This window comes from Acomys minous, assembly GCF_964271855.1.
Source record: "Acomys minous genome assembly, chromosome: 1".
In the NCBI taxonomy this organism is placed as follows: Eukaryota; Metazoa; Chordata; class Mammalia; order Rodentia; family Muridae; genus Acomys; species Acomys minous.
Window position 1 is genome coordinate 106,408,331 of NC_140483.1, and position 24,809 is coordinate 106,433,139.

Here is a 24,809-nt window from a genome sequence, read left to right on the forward strand (position 1 = left end):
GGCCTGGAATGGCAGTTGCTGCTCTGAGGTCCACCTCCATTGAAGAGTGGAGTTGGGCCAGAAGGGAGAGAGGGTCATGTGATGAGAGTGGGGAGAAGGGTTGAAAAGCAGGACTTAGTGGGCATGTTTGGCCATGTACTCCTCTCGGGATGGAGAATGCTTTAGAAGACATTGCAATTTCATAGCTTGTGTTTAGTGTCTTCCAGTAAAAAACAATAAGAGGTTGGCCCATTACTAACTTGCAGTTGATAGAAAATGTAAATAAGTAAAAGTGACTACACGCTCTTCTCCTGAGTGTTAATGGTAATGAAGTTTTTGGCTTGTGATGAGAAAGATTGTGTCTGTGAGTCCATGTTCATGCCCGTGTGTGTCCATCTCTCTGTCTCTCTCTCTGTCTCTCTGTCTCTCTCTCTGTCACTCTGTCTCTCTCTGTCACTCTGTCTCTGTCTCTGTCTCTCTCTGTCTCTCTCTCTCTCTCACTCTTTCTTTCTGTGCGTTGTGAATGTTTCTTATTTTGGAGGAACATAACCTTTGTTAGACTTTAATTGTTCTGGGGTTACTGATTTTTTTTTTTTTAGTTCTACCAGATGGTAAACTGGCCCTAGTGTTTGGGGGTAGCTGGTAAGCTGAGTAATTCTCAGCGGGACACCAGGCTAATTAAAGCGTTCTCTCCATTGTCAGGGAAAGCAGTGTGGCTATATAAGATGATCCTAGGATGTAACCAGAGAATTGCTCCTTCCTTCCTTCCTCAGAGGTTCAGAGTAGCCGAAGAGAATTGTTCACAAGCAACGATTTTACAAATATGTGGCTGCTTTATCCTGAAGATGTCTCAGGACAAGAGCTCTGACATCAGCAAACACTGAGATCCCGGCAGCGGGGGGTGGGGGTGGGTTGGGGGTCCTAGCAGCAGCTCGAGGGTGCCCCCCCAACCAAGCTGCATTCTCTTTTTTTTTTTTTTTTTTTGGTTTTTCGAGACAGGGTTTCTCTGTGTAGTCTTGGCTGTCCTAGACTCGCTTTGTAGTCCAGGCTGGCCTTGAACTCACACCGATCCGCCTGCCTCTGCCTCCCAAGTACTGGGATTAAAGGCGTGCGCCACCACGCCCGGCTTCCAAGCTGCATTCTCAATGAGAGACCAAGTGGCAGGGAGGCCAGAGCATCTTCATTAAGTCAGCAGTTACCGGGTCAGTCCTGCTCTCTTCAGACAGCGCTTAAATAGCCGGGGGTTACAGAGACAAGAGGGCAGAGTTCCTGTCTCCAGGAAGCCTAATTTTAGTGCGGTTGGCAGGAGTCTTCTAGGAAATGGGGTTTGTTTTTATTTTGCCAACACCGTTTTCTCTTATAAGCGCTAAAGCTCACAAAATGGGAGTAGACACTTGGAGCCATGGTCAGTGGTGAAGAGGGATGTGCCGGAAAGCAAAGCCAAGGGGACTTTGTGAGAGTGGCCGGGGACCAGCTCATGGAGGAACTGAAGAGGCTTCCAGGCACTGGCTTGCTCTGAGAGCCTGAGGTGAGAAGGTGTTGCATGTGTTTGAACTCACAGAAAGGAGCCCATTCTTGAAGTAGAAAATGGAGGAGAAGGGACAAAAGAGGCAACAGAAGAACAGTACGCACTCTCGTTAACGTCCTCTGGCAGAAAAGTTAGTGGAATGCTGGTTTTGTTAACAGCCAGATTTTACTCATCCCATTGTATTAAATGTATTAAAAATTACTATCATAAAAGTCTCAAAGCTGGACAATTAGTAGATAATAATTTTTCAATTTAAACGACAGTTTTAGTGGCTGAAAAATCCATACGGGCATCAGGCTCTGGCAAGTACCTCCTTGGCTTTGTCGTTTCATGGTGGGTGGAGTTGCAGAGGCAGCGTGTGTGTGTGTGTGTGTGTGTGTGTGTGTGTGTGTGTGTGTGTGTAAGATATCTCATGGTGAGTCAGAAAGTCAGAAGAGAGCTCTGTGGGACCCTTCTGAGGGCAATGTCCCACGTGACTTACTTATTTACGTATTTTATGTATGTGAGTATTCTTTCTATATGGATACCTGCATGCCTGAAGAGGGCATCGGATCCCATTATAGATGGTTATGAACCACCATATAGTTGCTGAGAATTGAACGCAGGGCCTTTGGAGGAGCGGCTAGTGCTCTTCACCTCTGAGGCATCTCTCCAGCCCCCAACACTTTCTAAGCTCACCATCCTGGGGCTGAACTCCCAATACAAGGATCTGTGGGGACACCCCATTTGTAAACCCATAGCATTGTTGCTGTACTGATATCACTTTAATCTATTGGAGAAAACTAGGATATTGACTTTCTCGAAAATTTGTATGACCATAAAACTTTTAGTCCCACAGCCACCTCAGAGACTTTGTATTCTTTGATACGCACTTGGGAAATATCGACCTAGTGCACCAACGTTAGCGGTGTGCCTATTAAGAGGCCTGGTGACAGAGGTGGACAGCAAGGACCTGGGTTTGGAGGGCTAGACTAGGTTTTGGGTGGTGCTCTGATGTTTTGCCCCTTTGGACCTGGGGTTCATGTACTCCCTGTTCCTTGGGGGCCCTCATGGTACAGTGAACAATGACTACTGAGTTTTTTCCTGTCTTTGTAGTTTTGAGTTAGCTAGGCTGGAGAGGAAACCCTGGGAGAGGTGCAGAAAAACCACCCTCATCAGATGTCTCCACAGAGAGGATTTGTTGCCTGCAAATGAATTCTTCCAGACAAGAAATTAAAATAACAATCTGTCACCGTGCATGGAACGCTACATCATAAGATTGTTGGTAAAGAAAATCAGAAACATATAAAGACTAAACTATGGTAATGAACGGTGTGGGAAAATGTTGCAACACAGATTTGCATTCTCACGCATCTCGTAGCTGACTTGAATATAAACAGTGATGCTCATAGCAGTGGCATTTATATTTTTCCTCTCTGCTTCTTGTGGACTTTCTTCCCCGCCCCTGATCCCTTTCCTTCTTTTTGTGGCTTAGGGTCTCTTAATGTAGCCAAGGCTACCCTTAACCTCATTGTGTAGCTAAGGATAACCCTGAACACTACCTAACTTCCTCCTTCCACCTCACCAGTTCTTGGACCACACCCAGGGACTCTGAGGAATTTTTTGAAAGAACGAAAACAATATTAAGTAAAACAAAAAATAAACAAAATGCATGGACCTTAGTGTTTTACCAGATGGAGTGACTTTAAATTAGTATTTTCTGGCCTCGTTTGCTTCGACTGGGGGCGGGGCACAGGGATTTGTTAAGGCTTTAAATTTAAGGCAGCTGTATTTGACAGTCGGTCCATTAAGGGGTGTTGGCAATAGTGTTTCATTGAGAATGCGCTTGGGACCTGAGCGGGCCAAGCATGGCTCACACAGGTGACCTGAGTCAGAATGGCTCACAGGTCTGAGTTCTCCATCATCTTGATTAGCTTGAGAAGTGGCTGGCAGGTAGAAACCACCCACAAGGGTTATCTAAGCAGAAAAGCTCCGACCAGAACGAGGCCAGCACCATTCCAGAGGGAATTAAAAGGAGGAAGCCTGACACAGGCATTTCCTCTCTCTACTTCTTGTTCAGTTTTCACTGCCCTGCCCTCCCCACCATCATGGCTGGGGACGTATGCAACTCTGAGAAAGAGTGAATCTAGCTGACCAGAGAGCTCTGGGTTCAGTGAGACCCAGACTCAAAATATAACATGAAGAGTGATAAGGAAGATACTGGAAGCGAACTTCAGTCCTCCACAACACACACACACACACACACACACACACACACACACACACACACACACACACACACAGATGCTGTGGATAGACTTCAAAGAACAACACCTGAAACTGTCCTCTGACCTCCACATGTACACACAAAGACACCCAGACACTCAGACACCCCCCACAGCTCCCACCCCCACATCCACCCCCACCCCCACATCCACCCACCCCCACACACATGCAAATACACTTGCATGTGCATGTGTGTGTACAAAAACACGGTTTAGAGTGGAGGTGGAAAATACATTGGGAATTTTGTGTGTGTGTGTGTGTGTGTGTGACTCTAGTGAAAGAACAAACAAAAAGATAATAGGGATAGGCCATGTGATTTCTTGGTCTCATAATTCATAAAGTTTTATACTTTCTTTCTTCTAAATTTCTCTCATACACTCATCCACCATCCCAGTTTGGCTCTGATCTCACCAGTTCACACCTAGACTGTTGGGCTCTCTTTTTTTATTTTATTAATTTTAGTCAGATTACAATTCAATTGTTATCCCATCGCTTGTATCCTCCTGTTCCTTCCTCCCTCCCTCCCGCTTTCACCCTATTCCCCTCCCCTAGGTCTATGCCCTAGGGGGACCTCCTCCCCCACTATATGGTCATAGGCAATCAAGTCTCATCTTGGAAGCCTGTTTATTCTTTCTTTGAGTGCCACCAGGCCTCCCCACCCAGAGAACGTGGTCAAATATGAGGCACCAGAGTTCATGTCAGAATGAGTCCCTGCTCCCCACATAACTGAGGAGAATGTCCTGTCCATTGGGTAGATCAGAGTAGGAGTTTGATGTTTACTACTTTATTGTCCTTAATGCAATAGTTTGAGCAGATGCCCCTGGGCCCCAATCCATCTGTCACAATGTTCTTCTTGTAGGTTTCTAGGACCTTCTGGGTCCTTCTATTTCCCCATCTCCTCTATTTCTCTTACCTAGAGTCCCAGTAGAATGCCGTCACATCTATCCCAATCTCCTGGTAAGTGAAGACTTTCATGGGACATGCCTTTTGGGCTAGTGCCCAATTGTAAGTGAGTATATACCATGTGAGTCTTTCTGCTTCTGGGTTAACTCACTCAGTATGATCATTTCTAGTTCCATCTATTTGTCCACAAATTTCTGGAATTCCTTGTTTTTAATAGCCGAGTAGTATTCCATAGTGTAAATGTACCGCAGTTTCTTTATCCATTCTTCAACTGAGTGACATTTAGGCTGTTTCCAGGTTCTGGCTATTATGAATAAGGCTGCTATGAGCATGGTTGAACATATGTCCTTGTGTGGTGGAACATTTTCTGAGTATATTCTAAGGAGTGGAATAGCTGGTCTTGAGGAAGCCTTATTCCCAGTTTTCTGAAAAAGTGCCAGATAGAGTCCCAAAGTGGTTGTACAAGTTTGCATTCCTACCAGCAATGAAGAGTGTTCCTCTTTCTCCACACTCTCACTCTGTTGGGCTATCTTGTCTTTTGTTTTCCTTTTTATATGTATATGTCTTTTATTTTTGTAAATTAAAATAAGTTACACTTTTACTCCTTCCCTTGCCTCCCTCCTTCCCATGCCTTCCATGTACCTTCTCCCAGCTTTCTCTCAGATTCAAGGCTTCTTTTTCTTTACTTGTTATTATTGCACATATTCATACATGCATGCATATATAAGTACAACCTGCTGAGTCTATGTTTAGGATTTCAGGGCTCTTAACCACTGATCCCTCTCTCCAGCCCTTGTGTAGTACTTTCTAATACCTTTTGGTGCTTTGAAAGCTAGTCCTAGGGGAATAGACTTTCAGGTGAGATTTATCTCTGATTGTCCAAGTCCCATGTCTGCAGCACAGAGTCTTACCTTTGGTCTATGGGAGGCAACCAAGGCCAGTAGCAGCACCCTATATTGTTCTGGGACTCTCTCTGAATCCCTGATCAACAGATCAAATGGTTTTGTTTTGTTTTGTTTTTCATGCTTAGTACTGGGTTTTTGTTACACAGTCAATGACTCTTGTAGGTAGCACTGTGCCCACATGCCCAACTTCATTCTATTATATGTAAATAAAACTTATATAATTCCTTGTGATGTTTTCAAAGCTTTCTAGTGTGATTTTCCTCCCTCTTTCACCTTCCTTCAGTATTGACTCCATTTTCTACTCCCTAGTTAACCCCCTCCTTGTTTTTTCCGTTTATCTCTTCATATCACTTGCATCCTGCTAATCTTGGCTTTCTTTAATACTTACAATTTGAAACTAGACAAGTATTGTTAAAAAGTCATTTTATACACTTTTTTTGACGTAAGCCTTTTCTGGGGGACCTTTGGGGTCTACATCACTGTGGATAAAATTCAATTTCCTGCCTTTCTTTGAAGGCTCCCACATTTATTCTTTCTGTGCTATTACAAGCAGTCCTCTCTTTATTCTCTGTCTTTTCCTACCATATTGTTTTTGTATGACTATCTTTGCTTTCCCAACACTTCATGCCCAAATATTACTCATCCTTCAAGATCTTGCTTAGGAACACGCTTGTAGAAATCCTTATGGTTTTTATTTCTTGGCAAATTGCAGAAGCATCAGTCTGTTTGAGTGACCAATGAGCAAAGCAAGCTTGTGGTTTTATGGCATCTAAATGATACTAATGCAAGCCTTTCATGCCAGCCTCCTCTCCTTAACTAAATTACAGTGTTTCTGCTGGGACTCACCTTTAAGAATACCCAAGTGCTTTGTAGAAGGACAGAGGCAATGGATGGGGTGTTTGATAAAAATGGCCTAACAAAACCTCCTCTATTTTGTTTCGTTTTGTTTAAAAAAAAAAAAAATATATATATATATATATAAAGACAGGATCTAGCTTTAGATACTTTCCTTCTTGAATTTATTTTTTATCCTCATTTTTAATTATTTAAATAATTCATTCAGATTACATTCCAATTGTTATCCCCCCACTTGTATCTTCCTGTTCCCCCCTCTCTCCCTCTTTCACCCTATCCCCCTCCCCTAGGCCTGTGACAGAGGGGGGACCTCCTCCCTCACCATATGGTCACAGTCTATCCGGTCTCATCTTGGTAGCCTGCTTCCTCTTCTTCTGAGTGCCAGCAGGCCTCCCCACCAAGGGGAAGTGGTCAAATAGGGGGCACCAGAGTTCATGTCAGAGTTACCGACTTTATTTTTGACTTTTCTATTTATTCTGTTGTTTATCCTGACAGTCTGGGCTCTCTCCCTTCCAAAGAATTTGGATCTTCAGTGGTTCTGATCTCTTTAGCAATTACGGCTGCTTTCTTAGCACCAGCCTGAGTTCTCTCCTGTCTTGAAATTTCCTCTGCCAAACAAATTAGTCCATTATCTTTTAAATCCAACTTCGCTTACAGTCTCAGGACATGGGCAAAATGAAGCCAGATTCTTGGACAAAATATCACACAAACGGCCCCAAACCAAGTTCTTGATAGAGTTTTGGTTTGCCTCTGAAATTTCAGAAACTTGGTCTCCATTGTCTGCCTTTCTTTCAGCATTCTTGTCTTCCAAGCTTGCACCAGGATGGCTCATTAAATCATTACACTTGTAACATGGGGAAAAATTGAATTCTAGGACACATCTGGTTCTAAGGTTTTAGGCTAAGGGACTGTAGACATGACTTCATGCTATTGTGCAGTCTAGGCCACCTTGTGAATTATGGTGGGGCATAAGCACATGTACGCACTGAAGGCTGTCTGTGAAGCTAATGGTTTCTCTCAAGGTCAGTGGCTGGACACGACTCAGTCAAGTGTTACGGCTTGGTTCTTTAGTGCCTCCTAAAGCCTTGTGATGGGTGTCTGCCTGTGGCATTGTTGGAAGGTGAGGACCTCTTGGGAGTTGAGTGGAGGGAATTAGTTCACTGTAGTGGTCCCTTTAGAAACCACTAGTCCTTTCCCACTCCCTCCTCTTCCTTCTCCAATTCTCCTGCTTCCTAGCTTTGCTACCCACACACTCCCCAACCTCAAAAGCAATGGGGCCAACTGATTATAAACTGAAGTCTCTGAAGTTGTGAGGCAAAGTAACTCTGTCTGCTTTAAGCCACTGATAGATGCTTGGGTTGAATCCATACCTTGTCTCTTATTAATGATGGCTCAATGAGCATAAGGATTTATCTGTCATGGTGATTTTAAATCCTTTGGATACATATCCAGCAGTGTGATGACCGAGTCACATACTTATTCTGTTTGGGTCTGCACTGTTTCCCATAACAACTACATTCATTTTGATTCCTATCAACATTACACAAGGGCTCACTCACTCTTCTCTCCAAGCCTTCTGGGTCATTTCTTTTTTCCTGTTGTTTTTTGTGTCTGGGTGAAAATTCGATAGCTTATGAAAAGGTCACTGGCTTTAAACAAAATTTTTGGTTACATTTATTTAGCTATTTGTGTGCACATTTATTTATTGTAAACGCATATATGTATGTCGGAGGACAGCCTAAGGGAGTTGGGTCTCTTCTTCTGTGTGCGGCTAGGGAATCAAACTCAGGTCATCAGGCTCGACAAAGTGTCTTTACCTGTTGAGGTGTCCCATTGGCCCCCTTTCTTTTTTCTTTCTTTCTTTCTTCCTTCCTTCCTTCCTTCCTTCCTTCCTTCCTTCCTTCCTTCCTTTCTATATTTTATTTTACATCTATTTACTTAGTGGCTCTATGCACATGTGTGGATATGTGAGTTTGTGCATGCTATCATGCATGCATAGGTAGATCAGAAGACAATGTGGGGGTCAATTCTTGACTTCCATCATGTGAATTTAACATATCAAACTCAGGTTGTCAGGCAGGGCTGCAAGTACTTTTACCCTCTGAGCGATCTTGCTGTCCCAAGGCTATTTTTTTGGGGGGGGGGAGTGTTAATGAATAATTGGATGTTTCAGAATTTCTTTCTGATGAACACATTACTAAAACTCCTTTCATTCAGCTGTGATGATGCATGAAGCCTGCCTGGTACAGTTTAGAGTTTATTTTTCCTGAGACAGGGCCTCACCATATAGCTCTTGCTACCCTGGAACTCAATATGTGACCAGGCTGGCCTCAAACTCACAGAGATTTGCCCGCCTCTGCCTCCCATCATGCCCATCTTAGAATTGTTTTAAATCCTCATAGTAAGTACCCTCCATCCTTTGGTATCGCATTTGCCACTGATGAGATTTGCTGAAATTAGCTGAAGGGAATTGTGTGGACCGTGGAGTTACTAGAAGAGAGTCCGTCTGTATGCTGAGAATAGACTGAGTTCGGTAGAGGTCAGTGATGTCAGTGGTGTCTCTGGATTTGGACTATTCTAGGTGCTTTTTCCTAAAAGCAAATTCTGCCACTCATAGTTGTCATTTTACATGCTAGGTTCTTACTCTCTCTCTCTTGCCCTTGTACATTTCTCTAAGGGTGCACCCCCCCCCCCCGCCACTCTGTCCTTTTATAACTGTTAACGTCCCATTTTGAACTGTTAAATATTACATTGCAGCTCTATTCTCTCTATCCAGTTCTCAGAATTAAAGATTTGTCAATGAGACTGTTCTGGAACAGTCCCTGAGAGCTTGATGAAGCCCATGTGTAAACTGGAAAATGTAGCATCACAAATTCATGGGAAAAACCCTGGAAGATTACTTTGCTGTGAAGATTTTATACAGGATTTTCTGTATAAAAGATAATGGCTTAGTGTTGATTTAATCTCTGTGTGTGATTTGCCCATTGTACTGACTACTGTCTTCTCCTTGGGAGAACACTAATGGTAGATTGACTGTTTTTTTATGAGTTGACTTTGATATTTGTTGGGTTTAAGGTATTATCTCATGCATAGATTTATTCAGATCACCCAGGAGGCTACATGGTGAAGTGTGAATGCTTGGCCTTAGACAGACAGTGGGTTGCATTCATGCCTTATTAAATCCTGGGACTTGGGTATACATTTCTTAGCGTGTCAAAGTCAGATTCCTTTATAAAGTAAGAACTAATTAAACCTACCTTCTAAGAAGTATGGCAGAGGCCAAGTGTGGTGGCGCATGCCTTTAATCTCAGCACTCGGAAGGCAGAGGCAGACGGATTGCTGTGAGTTCAATGCCAGCCTGGTCCACCAAGCAAGTCCAGGACAGCCAAGGCTACACAGAGAAACCCTGTCTTGAAAAACAAACAAACAAACAAAGAAAAATGAAAGAAAACAAAAGAACTATGGCAGAATGAAAGTTATCTTCCATATGTGCATGATGGTATATGTGCACCTACACACACACACACACACACACACACACACACACACACACACACACACATTGAATACATAAATGTGACATAACGTATAAAGACTTGTATAAAAATAAAACCTGCAGTAAAAACACTTAATAACCTCAGTATTGCCTTGCCTTTCTCTCTGTCTTTAAGTCTGCTTTTAGTTATTATTAGAACCTGTGTTTGGCAACGATCACAGGACACCTGATGTTGTCAGTTAACCAGTATGCCAATTGTTATGTTTTTCTTCTTCTTTTTTGTTGTTGTCACTGTAACAAAAGCTAGGAAGTAGCAGTTTATTTTGGTTCATAGTTTGATGGTTCAAGGCCTATTATGGAGGGGAAAGTATAGTGGTGAGACCATGACATGGCTGGTGATGCTGCACCCGTGGTTAGGAAGCAGAGAGGGGTAAACATGGGCACTCAGCCTACAGTTTCCTTTCCTCCTTGTTACTAAGTTTGGGATCCCACTCCTAGGCATGGTACATCCTCAATCAGTGTGAGATTTCCCTCTTTGGTTAACCTCCTGAAAACATCCCCAGAGGAGTGTCTCCCAGGTGACTCCAAAACATGTCAAACTGACAATGAAGATTAACCATCACAGATCAACTAGAGGGCCTGGGGAGATGGCTCACTGGCTAAGAGCACTGGCTGCACTTCCAGAAGTCACGTGTGCAATTCCCAGCACCAGCATGAATGCTCAGAACCATCTGTAATTCCAGCTCCAGTGTATCTGATGCCCTCTTCTGGCCTCAGCTAGCACTGTGCAGACTGGCTACACAGACATCCATCCAGGCAAAACACCCACACACATAAAATAATAAAATTAAAAACAAAACAAGAAACCCAAAGGCAACTTGATCCCCAAATATAGCCTTTTTAACTGTGAAATTCCCAGCACTGGTCTTCAGATGTTCATGACCACCTCCTTTTTAAAAATAATTTATTCATTTTTATTTTATGTGCATTATATGTCTGTGGGTGTCAGATTTTGGAGATACAGACAGTTGTGAGCTGCCATGTGGGTGCTGGGAATTGAACCCGGATCCTCTGAAAGAATAGTCAGTGCTTCCAACCGCTGAGCCATCTCTCCAGCCCATGACCACCTCTTAATACAAAATGCATTTATTAATCTTTAAGAGTTCCCCCAGATTTTAGCAGTTCTAAAACTGTTTAAAAGCTCCAATTCAAAGTCTTTTTCTGAGACTGAAGGTGATCTATTAGCGACAAGCCCTTGTGGGGGTGTGGGGGAGACAAACCCCAAAAATCAAGTTCCATACTTCTAATATACATTGGTATGAAACAAACATTCCTATTAAAACATGATAGATGAAAGATTAGCAAAACATGGACCAAAGCAATACCAAAACCCAGAGGGCAAAATGTATCCAACATTCGGCACTTAGGGCATCGTATGAGCTCCAATAGACTTCAGTAGTCCTGTTTCTCCAATTCTATTGCTTATAACACACCTCGCCTTTCTGTTGAGTTGGTTCCAGTCTGTGCCTGCAGTTCCCCTAGGGACTAGTCCATGGTCCTCACACATGTCAACATCCTGGGGTTTCCACTGCAATTTAGTTTCCTCTACACAGCTTTATGCAGTGTCTGCTAGGGAAGCCAACCCTGATGCACATTGGCTGACTTCGTCAGCTTTCCAGAACCCTGCCGGAAATACCTGCATGACTCTGTAACGTTCTGCATGTTCTATGTCTGCAATATTATGTGGAATGGAGTCCTGCTGCCGGCTAGGGAATATGTTGGCTGCCTTTTACCACAGCTGTGTGCCTTTAACATGAAATCACAAAACCCCTTCAGTGGCATTCTCAGTCTGGGTTCTCTCTCATTTTTTTCCCTGAAAATTTGCATTTTCAGAAGTTACAGCTTGAGCTGGGTGGTGGTGGCACACACCTTTAATTTCAGATTTCTGGAGGCAGAGGCAGGTGGACCACTGAGTTTGAGACCAGCCTGGTCTACAGAATGAGTTCCAGGGCAGCCAGGGCTTTACATAGAGGAACCCTGTCTCAAACAAAACAAAACAAAACAAAAGGACATCGCACCCTTCATGGGATGAGGTCTTGCTCTCAGGTCACCATTCCTATTGCCTCAGTGAAGAGCGTGTTTCTTTTATTTTTTACTAATTAATTTATTTATTCACATTATATCCCAGCCATACCCCCAACCTTCCTCTCTTCTCAGCTCCATCCTTCTTCCTCTTCCCCTCCCCAACTCCTCAGAAAAGGGGATTCCCCACTACCAACCCACCCCAGATTATCAAGTCCATCAGGTCTGAGCACATCTTCTTCCCCTGTGGCCTGGTGAGGCAGCCCTGCCAGGGGGAAGTGATTGAAAAGCAGGCAACAGAGTTCATGTCAAAGACAGCGCCCCCCTTACTAGGAGACCCACGTGAAGACTGAGCTGCCTGTTGGCTACATATGTGCAGGGGGCCTAGGTCCAGTTCATGCATGGTCCTTGGTTGGTGCTTCAGTCTTCATAAATCCCACCGGGCTCAGGTTAGTTGGCTCTTTTGGTCTTCTTATGGAGCTACTGTCCCCTCTGTGTCCTTTTATTCCCCACCCCTCACTCTTCCACAAGATTCCTTGTGTGCCACCCAATGCGCAATGTTTGGCTGTGAGCAGGTCTCAGGATCTGTTTCGAACTGCTGCTGGGTGGAGTTTCTCAGAGGACAGCTATGCTAGGGCTCCTGTCTACAAGCATAGCAGAGTATCATTAATAATGTCAAGGCTGGCTCTCTCCCATGGGACATTGGTTGGACATTCCCTCAATCTCTGTTCTGTCTTTATCCCTGTACATCTTGTAGGCATGGTAAATTTTGGGACATTTTTTGTGGGTGGGTTGGTGTTTCCTTCCCTTCACTCAGTGCCCTGTCTAGTTAGAGGGTGGCCTCTTCAGTTTCCATGACTCCTGCTGCTAGAAGTTTCAGCTAGAGTCATCCCCATATCTTCCTAGGAGCCTACTCTGTCACAGGTCTCCAGCTTGTCAACAAGATGCTCCCGCCTATGGTTTCTCTTGTCTCTGTGGCCCCTGGTCTTCCTACTCCCTCTCCCCCCAGGTCTGATCTCCACTTTCATTTCTCTCTGTGTTCCCTCTTCTACCCTTTTTCCTTTCTTCAACCACTTCTGCTGTCTATTTTATTCCCCCTTCTGAGTGAAATTTAAGCTACCTCTCTTGGGGTCCTCCTTGTTACTTATCTTCTTTGGGTCTGTGAATTGTAGTATGGTTGAAGAGTATATTTCTAACAGTGCTGACTTCTTTTACAGTCACATCTGCCTTGTTTGCATCTTTCAACTTGCTCACACCCCCCCTTCCCTTGCCAACCTGCACATGTTTCATGTCTTCCTTCTCTTACTTTTCATTATTAACATCGATAATACGGCAGATAGTAAGCATGCCATAGGTCAAATATTATGCTTTTAAATCTCTTCTGCCAAACTGCCTAGTGCACTGTTTTTGAGTTCAGCTTCCTTCAGACTTTCAGAGCCCGAGAGGAGCACAGTCACCAGAATGTAGCACGGGTGGCTTCCAGCTCAGTGTCCAATGGTCCTTCTCTAGCCCACCACTTCAAAAGCTCTACCAGAGTATCCCTGCCAACCAACTCTGCCGACCCAGGAGCCCCACAGCCAGGCGGACTGCAGCAGTGGCCTCACTCCTTCCTCATTACCATTTTTCTGCATTAGTTGCCTTTCTTGTTGCTGTGACAAGACACCTGGCCAAAATGTCTCCCATCTGCTTGGCTTCAGAGCATAGGGACACAGAACGCACGGAGCGTGCGGTCACGTTGTGTCCACAGTCAGGGAGCAGAAAAGATGAAGTCTAGCATTTAGGTTGCTTCTTTTTCCCCCCCTTTTAATCAGAGTGGAAACCTCTGCCCCCCCCCCCCAACTCTAGTCCACAGGATGGCACGGCCCACATTAGGGACAGGTCGTCTCTCACCAGTTCAACCTCTCTGGAAATGCCCTCGTTGACATGGAGTGATGTCCTAGGTGATTTCAAATCCAGTTGACAGGGAAGAGCGGCCATTGCATCATAGTTTTTGCATCAATATGCTGAAGAGTCATTTTCAGTATATGGTAGGGATGATCAGCTTTAAGGGTACTGTTCAGCGTTTTGACAAATGTTTACAGTCATGGAGTGAACATTACTCTCAGAGCACAGACAGCTTCTATCACCCCCCAAAAGGTTACTTAAGTTATGTAACAAGCCTTGCTTTCCTCCATTGCCCCTGACAACCACTTGAGGTGCCCTCTATCAATAATCTTATCAACATATATGTTCGTTCCTCTTGGGTAGCACGAGGAAGGGATTGCTCACCTTTAGATGGCAAATGTGTGTTTACCTGTAATAAGCCACACTTTTCTCCAGTGTGGCTGTACCATTTTGTATTCCCAGCAGCAACATGTGAGCGTCAGGGTACGGTCAGTGATTTGAATGTTAGCCAGTGTGGTGGCAGTAGGTTGGTGTGTGTGTGTGTGTGTGTGTGTGTGTGTGTGTGTGTGTGTGTGTAAGTAACAGAACCTAGGCGAATATATTACCACTGAGCTAAATCGTAAACCCCCAAGTTGTCAGAACTGTATTATATGCATCATGGGTATACGTTTTTTGCCAAACATATATTTTGCATATATTTTCTCCTAAACTGTGGTCTAGCCTTTAAAAAAAAAAGATTTGGAACTGGAGTTAAGAGTTCAGCAGCTAAGAGTATGTGACAGCTTTGCAGAGGATTCGAAGTTAACAGTAAATCTTAAACAACAAAAGTAGATTTAAAAAGAGTTTTAGGTTCACACAAAGTTGGGATAAGGACACTGAGATTTCTCATGATTTCCTTGCTCCCAACACAGCTTTCCCTGTCATCACCTTCCACCAGAGTAACAGATTTGTTATAACTGACGAACCCAAATAAAACATCCTTAGCACTGTCAAGTATAACAGGAAGGCAACAGCAGCTATCGGTCTATAATTCATGTGTCAGCTGTCCAGCACATAATCTCCCCCCGGAGTGACATTTATTAGAGTGAGGAGTCTCAAGGCCATGATTGGACCTCAGAGGTTGGAGGAGAGCATTAGACAGAAACAATACAATATACGGGGAGCGAAACAAGATGAGATGCTGAAGGAATGGAGCACGCCAGGCGTGGTGGCGCACACCTGTAATCCCAGCACTGGGGAGGCAGAGACAGGTGGATCGCTGTGAGTTCGAGGCCAGCCTGGTGTACAAAGTGAGCTCTTGTATACAGAGGAACCATATCTTGAAACCCAAAACCAAAATGAAACAAAAGAGTGGTAATAAGGGAATGGAGAGGCATTAATGTTTCCTGAGGTGACATAAACAAATGCCCTGTCATTTTAGATGGGCACCAATAATAGACCCAAAATAAGATTTTACCAAATTTCTCAGTGAGTTTTAATTTTTGTTTTCTTACATATTATGGATGAGAGATTACTTACAGGAGCATGGTGACTCCCCTCCCCAAACAGCTATGTCACTGTAAAGTCTCACCTCTTTAGAGACTGCATGGCAACTGCCTCATGGAATCCAGCTTTTAATCAGCCTTCTACTTGCATTTCCCAGAATCGCTTGCAGTGGTGTGTGGAGAGTAATAGTTGGAATCCCAGTCAGGGTCTCCCGACCTTCCCTAGGGAGAGTCTATAGCTCTATTTCCATTATCAAAGACTTGGCTACTACCCTATTATCCCAATCTAGTTGCTATGGTAACAGGAGCACAGTCCAAGAATGGCATCTTATTATCACCAGAGCAAAAAAGCTCCACACAAAACACAGATAGGTTGTATAACTACTGGTGGACTAATATTTAGGGAGTAGGGTGTTTTGAGTAATTGGAAGTTCTGGTTATTAGAAAATCCCTGTCCATAGATGAGGAGGGTCATCAGGGAGATAAGTAATTTTTCTGGGAACTGGTTTCCCAAAGAAACCTACATGGACATCTTAGACCTGCATGGACATCTGACTTGAATATTGGGTTGAGTGGTCGTTGACCCTAGAATACTGCACAGTACTTCACAATTTTTGAGACATGTATCCCAGATGGGCTATGAACTTACTGTGTGTTCAAGAATGAATTTAGGGGTGCCCCATATTTGACCACATCCCCTGGATGGGGAGGCCTGGTGGCACTCAGAGGAAGGATAGCAGGCTACCAAGAAGAGACTTGATACCCTATGAGCATATACAGGGGAAGAGGTCCCCCTCAGTCACAGTCATAGGGGAGGGGAGTAAGGGGAAAGTGGGAGGGAGGGAGGAATGGGAGGATACAATGGATGGGCTAACCATTGAGATGTAATATGAATAAATTAATAAAATATATTTTTTAAAAAAGAATGAACTTGGGGATTGAACTCAGGGCTCTGTACATACTACACAAGCATTCCATCAACTGAGCTTTCTTTTGAACCTTATTTTTTTATTTTAAAGCAAAATCCCAGGTATTAGTTTGACCATTTGCCATATTTCCTTTACTGTATCACTAGGAAACGCTAAAACATTAGGTGTATTAGCCTAGGTGAATCCATATTTAAAAATAATCTTTCTTGTTCTTAAATGAGTAACAAAGTGAAGGATTTACAAAGGACATGCTTTAAATTGGAATAGTTAAAGCTCCGTCCACTTATGCTGTTGTGAAGAGTAACTGGGGAGATACATTGAAATCATGTTCTCTTACAGTAATAAAGGTCCAACATTAGCTTTTATAATTATATCGCTGTTCTCTCAATAACTGTAGACTTTGACTACAACATTTGCACATGACATCACGCCACTTGTGCCTAGGTGTCTCTGTGGAGATGGTGCTTCAGCTGTGTCACTCTGTGCCTGTTTACCTGGTAGGTGCTTCCTGGCAGTGACGTCATCTTCCCAAGAGACAAATTAAACAGGTGGAGAGCTCTGCCAAATCCTCTCTGTTGTTACTGGAGAAAATGTCATGCGACATACTTAGAATAGAATATGCTTTTCAGACAATGTGTCTTTTCCTGCCATCTCATGGCAGCCAGTTAGTGACAAGACTGGAGCTGGAAACATGAACAAGTTTCCTTTTCATTGAGAACGCTCTTATGACCCCTTCCAAAAATATTTAGAAAATTCCAGTTCTTATACTTTCTTCAGTCATAGATACCTGATGCTACTTATCATTAAGTTTTCATCACTTTTTTTGTAGTTTGAAGACACTTGATTCCAATTGGGATAAGGACAGCCTTTGGCCAAGTTCTAAAGCTGTACCACTTACTAAATGCTCCTCAACTGCTCTAGGACTGACACTGCAAGCTGGCTTTGAGCATCTCATTTTCAAGCCCCCTACTTCCCGAGCACTGGGATTATAGGCATGTAGCCTCATGCCCAGTGTATGTGGTGCTGGGGACAGAACCCTGGACATCACGTGTGCCAGGCAGGCACTCTAGCAGCTGAGCTACATCCCCGGACAGGAACCGATCTTTTCAATCTCTAAACTGGGAAAAGTAAGCTCTTTCTATAAAACTGTTAGTGTTCGGTAGCATCAGTGATGTGTAGTGTATTTTCTGAAGACAGTCATTAATAATAGTTATGTTATCATATTACTCCTACGTGAATTGTATTTCATGAACTATTACTTGGTTCAACTAAAATATTGTTTGAACTCTGTACCCTTATTAGTTGAACGTTTGAGAAATTGCTATCCTTGTAAATATTGACTTAACAAAAGAAAATTCTTTTGATGTAAATTGCCTTTAATTTTACATTTACAACTTTTTTCTCCCCGGGGGACAGGGTCTTACCTTGCAGCATAGGCTGGCCATATACTCTGTGCAGGTCCCTTCTTGAGTGCTGAAATTAGATGCCTATACCACTATGCCTGGCAACACTTACAAGTTTTTATTCTACATGAGCTTGCCTGTTAAGAATATAACATGCAAGCTAGGTGTAGGGGCACAAGCCTGTAGTCCCAGTACTCTGGAGGCAGAGACAGGTGGATCTCTGTGAGTTCAAGGCTAGCCTGGTCTACAGATGGGATGACAGGCTAGCCAGGGCTATACGGTAGTGAGACTTTGTCTAAAAGCATTTAAAAAAAAATAGAAAAGTGGCTTTTTGGGAAATGCATGTAAGAAAGGTTCACATAAGCCTCTGTGAGTTATAACCACAACTTAAAACTATAGTGAAGGCAAAGTAAAAAGAAACAGTGTGGAAATACAGGTATTCCTGAGCCCAAGCAGATGCGCAATGAATGATATTCTTCCTTATGAAGGACAGCACATGTTTTCTATCCAGGGCTAGACAGTGACGGTTTTAGGCTTTCTGGGCTGCCCCATTTCTGCCGCAGCTACCCAGTTCTGCTGTGGTGATATGCAAATGACTTTGCAGCACTGCATTCCAAAGCAACTATATGTACTGTACCTGTCTGGTAGTTTGTCAACTCCTAATTTAGTGTAATAGCTTGGCCTGAGAGAAGTCACGTGACTATTAGGTATATGGATTGCTCTCTCCAGATGCCTTCTGCTCACTTCCCAGTGGTGTGCTCGTGCCCACTGTGTGTCCAGTGCTCTGTCAGGCTGCAGAGAGAAGGATGATTAAATATGGCCACTAAACTGACAGTGCACAGAGATGGAGCACTTTAAGGCTCAAAGAAGAAAAGAATTCCAAATGGTGTCTTTGCTTTTCTTAATGGAAAAAAAACTAAAACTATGCAAAATAATAAAGGGCACGTCAAAGATCCCAACAGGACTGTCCTACATGTGAGTGAGGACTTCTGGGAAGAGGCTGTTCGCAAGGCTCACTGGCTGCTTAACACAGCAGTGCTGTGGAGAGGTTGGAACGTTGTAGGTCCAAAGCCTGGTTACGACTGATCTTCGGCCATCTTTAACCTCGCCATCACTGGTCCTGCTCTGTGTTAGACCTAAGACCCTGTTGAACATTTTGACCAACAGACCCAAAAAAATCTTTTGCAAGGTATCAACTTAACAGAACCATAGTCTCCCACTAGTCTGAGGGTTAGAGTTTTGTCAGACAGCATCCAAGGCATATAGCAGATCTTTCTCCATCTTGCTGTAAGTCCCTACCTGGTGTACCTAGTATAACTGAAAAGTGTCCTGCTTTATGGATTCCCTTTTTTTCTGTGACCATAAATCAGTGGTACTAACTCCACACTGGGGCATGGAACTTGGGTAATCTAAACTCATGCTCCCGGGCCATGTTCGCTTATATTTGGCTTCTGAATTTGGCCCCTTTCTTCATCCCTTTGAGATGAGAACAGTGTTTGCGCATTGACCTATCCAAGCTAACAACTTTGAACAAATGAGTGTATTTTATCTAGCTTGTTTAAAAAATACTTTACATACTAGAAAATTCACAGTGTACATAATTCAGTGATTTTTTTTTTGGTGGGGATAAAATTGTGCACTTCTCACCAGATTCTACTTTTAGAACACTCATTTTATTTCTTCCAAAGAAAAAGCTGACATACGACCAGGAGAGCTCAGCAGTTAAGAGCACTGGCTATTCTTCCAGAGGATCTGGGTTCAGTACCCAGCACCCACATGTTGCTCACGACTATCTCTAATTGCAGTTCCAGGAATTTTGGTGCCCCTTTCTGGTCTTCTTATGCACTGGACCCATGTGGGACACAGACATACATATTGGCAAAACATCCACCTCTAAGTCAAGTGAAATAAAAGAGAAAACAAGTTTTAAAAGCCGACATGAAATAAATGCTAAAGCAGCATATACAGTTGGAAAAGATTTGGCACCCTCGCCCTCACTGAGACAGTAGGAAAAGCTCCCTTGTGCACCTTTTAACACAGTCCCCAGTTAGCCACTGAGTTGCCTACATTACTAGGGCCTGGTGTTCATTATCTGTAATTTCCTATGTTAAACCACATGAGGTGTGCCCTTAAAATGTCTTTTTTTTTTCATTTGCCTTGAACTTTATCCAGCCTTAGTGTTTATCATCAATTCATCCCTTTGTGTTGATAACACCGGCATTCTAGTGTAGGAAAGTTATGTCATTTGTCTCTTCTCTTCGAGGCAGACACTTGGGCTGCTTCTAGTTTTAGCTCCTGTGGGCCAGGTGCTGCCATTCTGCCTTTGTACATGCATATACTCTTGGTTCTTGTGTGAAAACACCGAAGAAGAGTCATACACTAGGTGTGCAAGTAGTTCACGAGGACTCTACCAGAGAGCTGGGACAACTGTGCTCTTTTAGAGTCTTCCCAGCAGCATGTGAGAGTTCTGGTTACTCTACTATCTTGGGAGTTAACCATCCGAGTAGGTGTTGGCAGTATTTGATTGTGGTTTTAATGTGTTGTAGTGTTTGAGTGAGAAACATCCACCATAAGCCTGTGCAGGAACACTTGGTCGCAGGTCGCAGGTTGCAGGTCGCAGGTGCAATTTGAGGAGGGTTAGGAGGTGGGGGCTTATGGAGGAGGCACATCTCTGGGCTTTGAAGGTTCTCAGGCTCACCCTTCAGGCTCAGGCTTCCAGATCTTTCTATCTGCTTTGTTGTTGTGACTGAAGATGTGAGCTCTCAGCTCTCTGCTCTGCCCTACTGCTGCCTCCCCTGGCATGGCCTTTCCCTCTGGGACCATAAGCTCTTCCTTATAAGCTGCCTTATATAGTATTTTAGCACAGTAATGGAAAATTAAACAGTACATGTGTGTTTCCTGCCCTGTGTTCTTATTTGCTACCCCACAAGTCTTCTTTGTAAAGCCTCTGTTCAGATATATTTTCTCCAGTTATCTGCTCCTAAACTTACCAGGCTTTACCCACAGGTCTATGATCTGTCTTGGTTTTATGCATGGAGATATACTGGTTTCAACATTGTTTCTTAAGAATACCGTGACCTTTCAAAGGAATTATGTTTGCGTCTTGGTCAAAAGCCAGTTGTGTACATGCTTATGTTGGTCTGTCTTTGACTTTTTCCATCTCCTTGCTTCGTCTGTCTCGATATGAGCCAGTACCACACTGGCCCAAGAGTGACATTTAAAAGTCTTGGAGTGTCTATGTTCTCTACCTGAATTACTGGACATCCTTGTCCTTTGCAGTTTAGACAAACTTTAGAAGGAGTTTGTCAGTTCCTGTAAAAAACACTGTTGGGATTTTGACTGGAATACATTGCATTCACATACAAATTTTAGGAGAATTGATGTCTTAATGGCATTGAACATCCCAAGCCATGAATAAAGTATACATCTTTTCCACTTTACTGGGTCTTCCTCAAATTCCTTCAACCGTTTTTACATTTCCCACAAAAAGTGCTGCATATGTTTTATCTCTACATTATATGTGTGTCTATATTTACATACTTCTAAACTTTAACATTTTTATTGACTATTATTATTGTGTGTACATATGATGTGTGTCACTGTAGGTACATGGAGGTCAGAGAACAAATTTCGGGAGTTATTTCTCCCCTTCCACATTGGTTTTGAGTGGGATCTCACTGGCTTCTGCCTTGCTAGGTAACTCAGGCCAGGTCATGAGTCTCCAGGCTTCTGTCTCTGTTGCTTATTTCACTGTAGAGTGCTCGGATTACAACAGCATGCTCCTGCATCTGACCTTTTTGTGTAGGTTCCAAAGACTGCACTCAGGTCAACAGGCTTGTGTAGAAAGCAATTTTACTTATCTAGCCATCACCTCCTCCGTGTGTATGTATGTGCGCGCGCGCGCGCGCACACACACACACACACACACACACACACACACACACACACATTCACACCATAATATATATGCACCAATATACCTTGTACCTTATTTTTTCAAAAGAGACTGTACCAAGTCTCTATTGGGAAACCTTCCCGCCCCCTCCCTTACTGTAGATGGTATACACACTCTGTGTCAGTGTAGGATGGTATACACACTCTGTGTCAGTGTAGCATGGTAGGTTCCGCTGGTACTTCTCTTCTGGAGCAGGTGGTACAAAACGACCCCCCCCCAGGTAATGATATCAGCCAGTAAAGTTGGTTGCAGACTTCTTGGGGGCTGTCAGTGAGATGTGTAAGTCTGCCTGACTTCCGTTAGGATTTCCCTTCTCTGCATCACATCCTGAGGGAATGTTGATGCTAGCAATGGGCACAGTAAGTCCACTCAAGACACTCAGGATGCTGTGGAATGGTTCCCGAACATCACCCTTGAAGCTGAAGCCAAAGATGGCATGCATCACGAGCTCATACAAACTCATCAACCATCATAGACTCCGGGGGCATTTCACCAAGAAAAGGAATGTCCATCTTCTGACACTGAATCACCAGCCCAGGGAAGAGTGGTTTGTTAGATCTTTTGTGGTAGTAGATAGTTGGCTGGTAACCGAAAAGTTTGCCGTGTCCTCCACACACCAGATCATCACCTCCGTTATTCCCGGGGTCACAGATGACCAAAACAGTAGGGGGGCTCTTAGACATGGACACGGTGCCAGATAAGCCTTGGCAATGACCGTGGCACATCTCAGGCCGGCCAGCTCCACGAGTTGATCCACGCTGAACTGGTATTGGTTAAACAGCTCCTTGTCCATGGCCGGAGCCTCCTCCAGCCTTAGGTCCTTCACGGTGGCACTCACTGTAGTCTCTGAGCCCAGGTGCTGCGTTCCTCACCAGGTAGGCCCTGCCTGGCACACACTTTTCTGGCTTGCGATCCTGGGCAGGCGTGAGCCTGCAACCAGCAGCCCAAACCCCAGCAGAGCCTGCAGCCGGGACACTCAGCACACAGAGCACCAACTGCCGCATCTGTATATTTTTGATGTTTTTGTTAAGGTATGTTGTTTTGACCTCTGGACCAGTGTGTGTGTGTGTGTGTGTGTGTGTGTGTGTGTGGTGTGTATATTAATATATATTAGATTTTAATATTCATCTTGTATCTTTCACACTTCCCAAACGTGTTTATTAGCTCTATGAACTTTTTTTTTTTTTTTTTTGGAAACAGGGTGTCTCTGTGTAGCCTTGGCTGTCCTAGACTCACTTTGTAGACCAGACTGGCCTTGAACTCAGAGAGATCCACCTGCCTCTGCCTCCTGAGTGCTGGGATTAAAGGCATGTGCCACCACACCTGGCTTCTATAAACTTTTAAAAATATATATTTTTTAAATTTAAACTTATGTTTTTGGCAAAAATATCATCACACTGTCAAAGTATTTTGTATTCTTCACTCACACTTTAGAGATGAGTACTTTTCCATGGTATAAAGCTTTTCATAAATACTAAAATGAATAGCACTCTATGTCTCTACACTTAGTCTGTCTGTTACTGCTGTCATCTGTTTTTTCTTAAGTGTTTTCTTTGGGCCGAGCATGGACCTTTGGTGGTAGAGTGCTTGCCCAGCTTGCATGGAACCCAGGTTCCTGCTCAGGACTGCATGCGTCAAAGCAGGAGCCTCAGGGCCTCACAACTGTCTTCACCTCTCCACTGAGTGGAAAGTCAGGTTGGAATATAGGAGGCTTCTCAAAATCACAAATAATACATCTTTGGGTCTAAATACATTAAAAGCCTGACTGTGCAAGTCTGCACCAGTAGCCTCTAGGAATCATTAGTTTGCTGATGTTTTTAAAACCTGCTTCAATACTGACATAGTTCACTCTTTGCTGGCTACTGGTTAGTGTCACATTTTACTGTCTGCATTTGCTCTTCTTTTGATAACGTGTGAAGGTCCATATTTTTCACTAGTGTTTTGATTAGCTATGTGCAGTTCCTGTTCACATTACTGGAGAAATTGTTCTTTTATTTTGTTTTGTTTTGTTTTTGAGACAGGGTTTCTCTGTGTAACCCTAGCTGTCCTGGACTTGCTTCGTAGACCAGGCTGGCCTCGAACTCACAGAGATCCGCTGCTTCTGCCCCTCGAAGTGCTGAGAGTACAGCCATGCGCCACCAAGCCAGGTTGGAGGAATCGTTCTTAACTTTTTAGAAAACTGTTGAGTTGTTGTTTTCTTCTTCCTTTATCCTAGCTCACTAATAAAAACTGATGTACTTCGAAGGGGAAAAAAAAACCAGGCTAACATTTATTGGCCTTGCTGACAGCTGTCCTTGGGGCTGTCCTGAGGCGCTGTCTGTTAATACTCACAGGTGGCCACATGGATGCCTTGAAGCCATAGCACACGCAGTAGCCTCCTTCTAGGTCCCATGTACCAATTAAGGGCAGATGGATGCTTCTGGATGCACTTGTACATTCTCTTTGATGGGACAAGTTATATTCTAAATAATTTTCAGATTTCTTTTTTTAATTTTTTATTTTATTTTATTAATTTATTCATATTACATCTTAATTGTTATCCCCTTCCTTGTATCCTCCCATTCCTCCCTCCCTCCCATTTTTCCCTTACTCCCCTCCCCTATGACTGTGACTGAGGGGGACTTCCTCCCCCTGTATATGCTCATAGGGTATCAAGTCTCAATCTGGTAATTTTCAGATTTCTTAGAGAACATTTTTATAGGACAGTTTTAAAATTAATTAATTAATTCTTTTCTCATGTATTACATCCTGACCTCAGTTTCCCCTCCCACCTCTCCTCCTAGTCCCTTCTCTCCCATCTCCCCTCTCCCCTAGATTCCCTCCTCCTCCCCTTCAGAAAAGAGCAGGCCTCCCAGGGATAGCAACCATACACGGCAGAACAGGTTACCATAAGACTAGACACAAACACTCATATCAAGGCTGGCAGACGCAACCCAGTAGGAGGAAAAGGGTATAGGATGCTTACTGTGAACCGGTGGTTGCTGTTAGGAGGAAAAGCAAGGGATCTATTTAAAGCCTTTGCCCCTCTCCTGCGTGACCCGAGATGCTCCCTGGGTGCCTTAGCAAGTGATAGACTGTTCCCTGACTGCTGTGGCAGCTGGTCTCTTCCTGTCACGTCTGTGTCAAAGTAATTAAATCTTA

At 43.7% G+C, this 24,809-nt stretch overlaps 1 protein-coding gene and 1 pseudogene across 7 annotated transcripts in view; one reads left to right on the plus strand and one right to left on the minus strand.

Annotated features, from left to right (window-relative positions):
• Positions 1-24,809, plus strand: part of SLCO5A1 (solute carrier organic anion transporter family member 5A1) — a 121,698-nt gene that overhangs the window by 21,249 nt on the left and 75,640 nt on the right. The gene's annotated exons all lie outside the window — the stretch shown is intronic.
• Positions 21,733-22,672, minus strand: LOC311596967 (NAD(P)H-hydrate epimerase-like; annotated as a pseudogene). Its single transcript has 2 exons — positions 22,541-22,672; positions 21,733-22,488 (listed from the first exon to the last, which is right to left on the minus strand). The product of its transcript is annotated as an NAD(P)H-hydrate epimerase-like (transcript).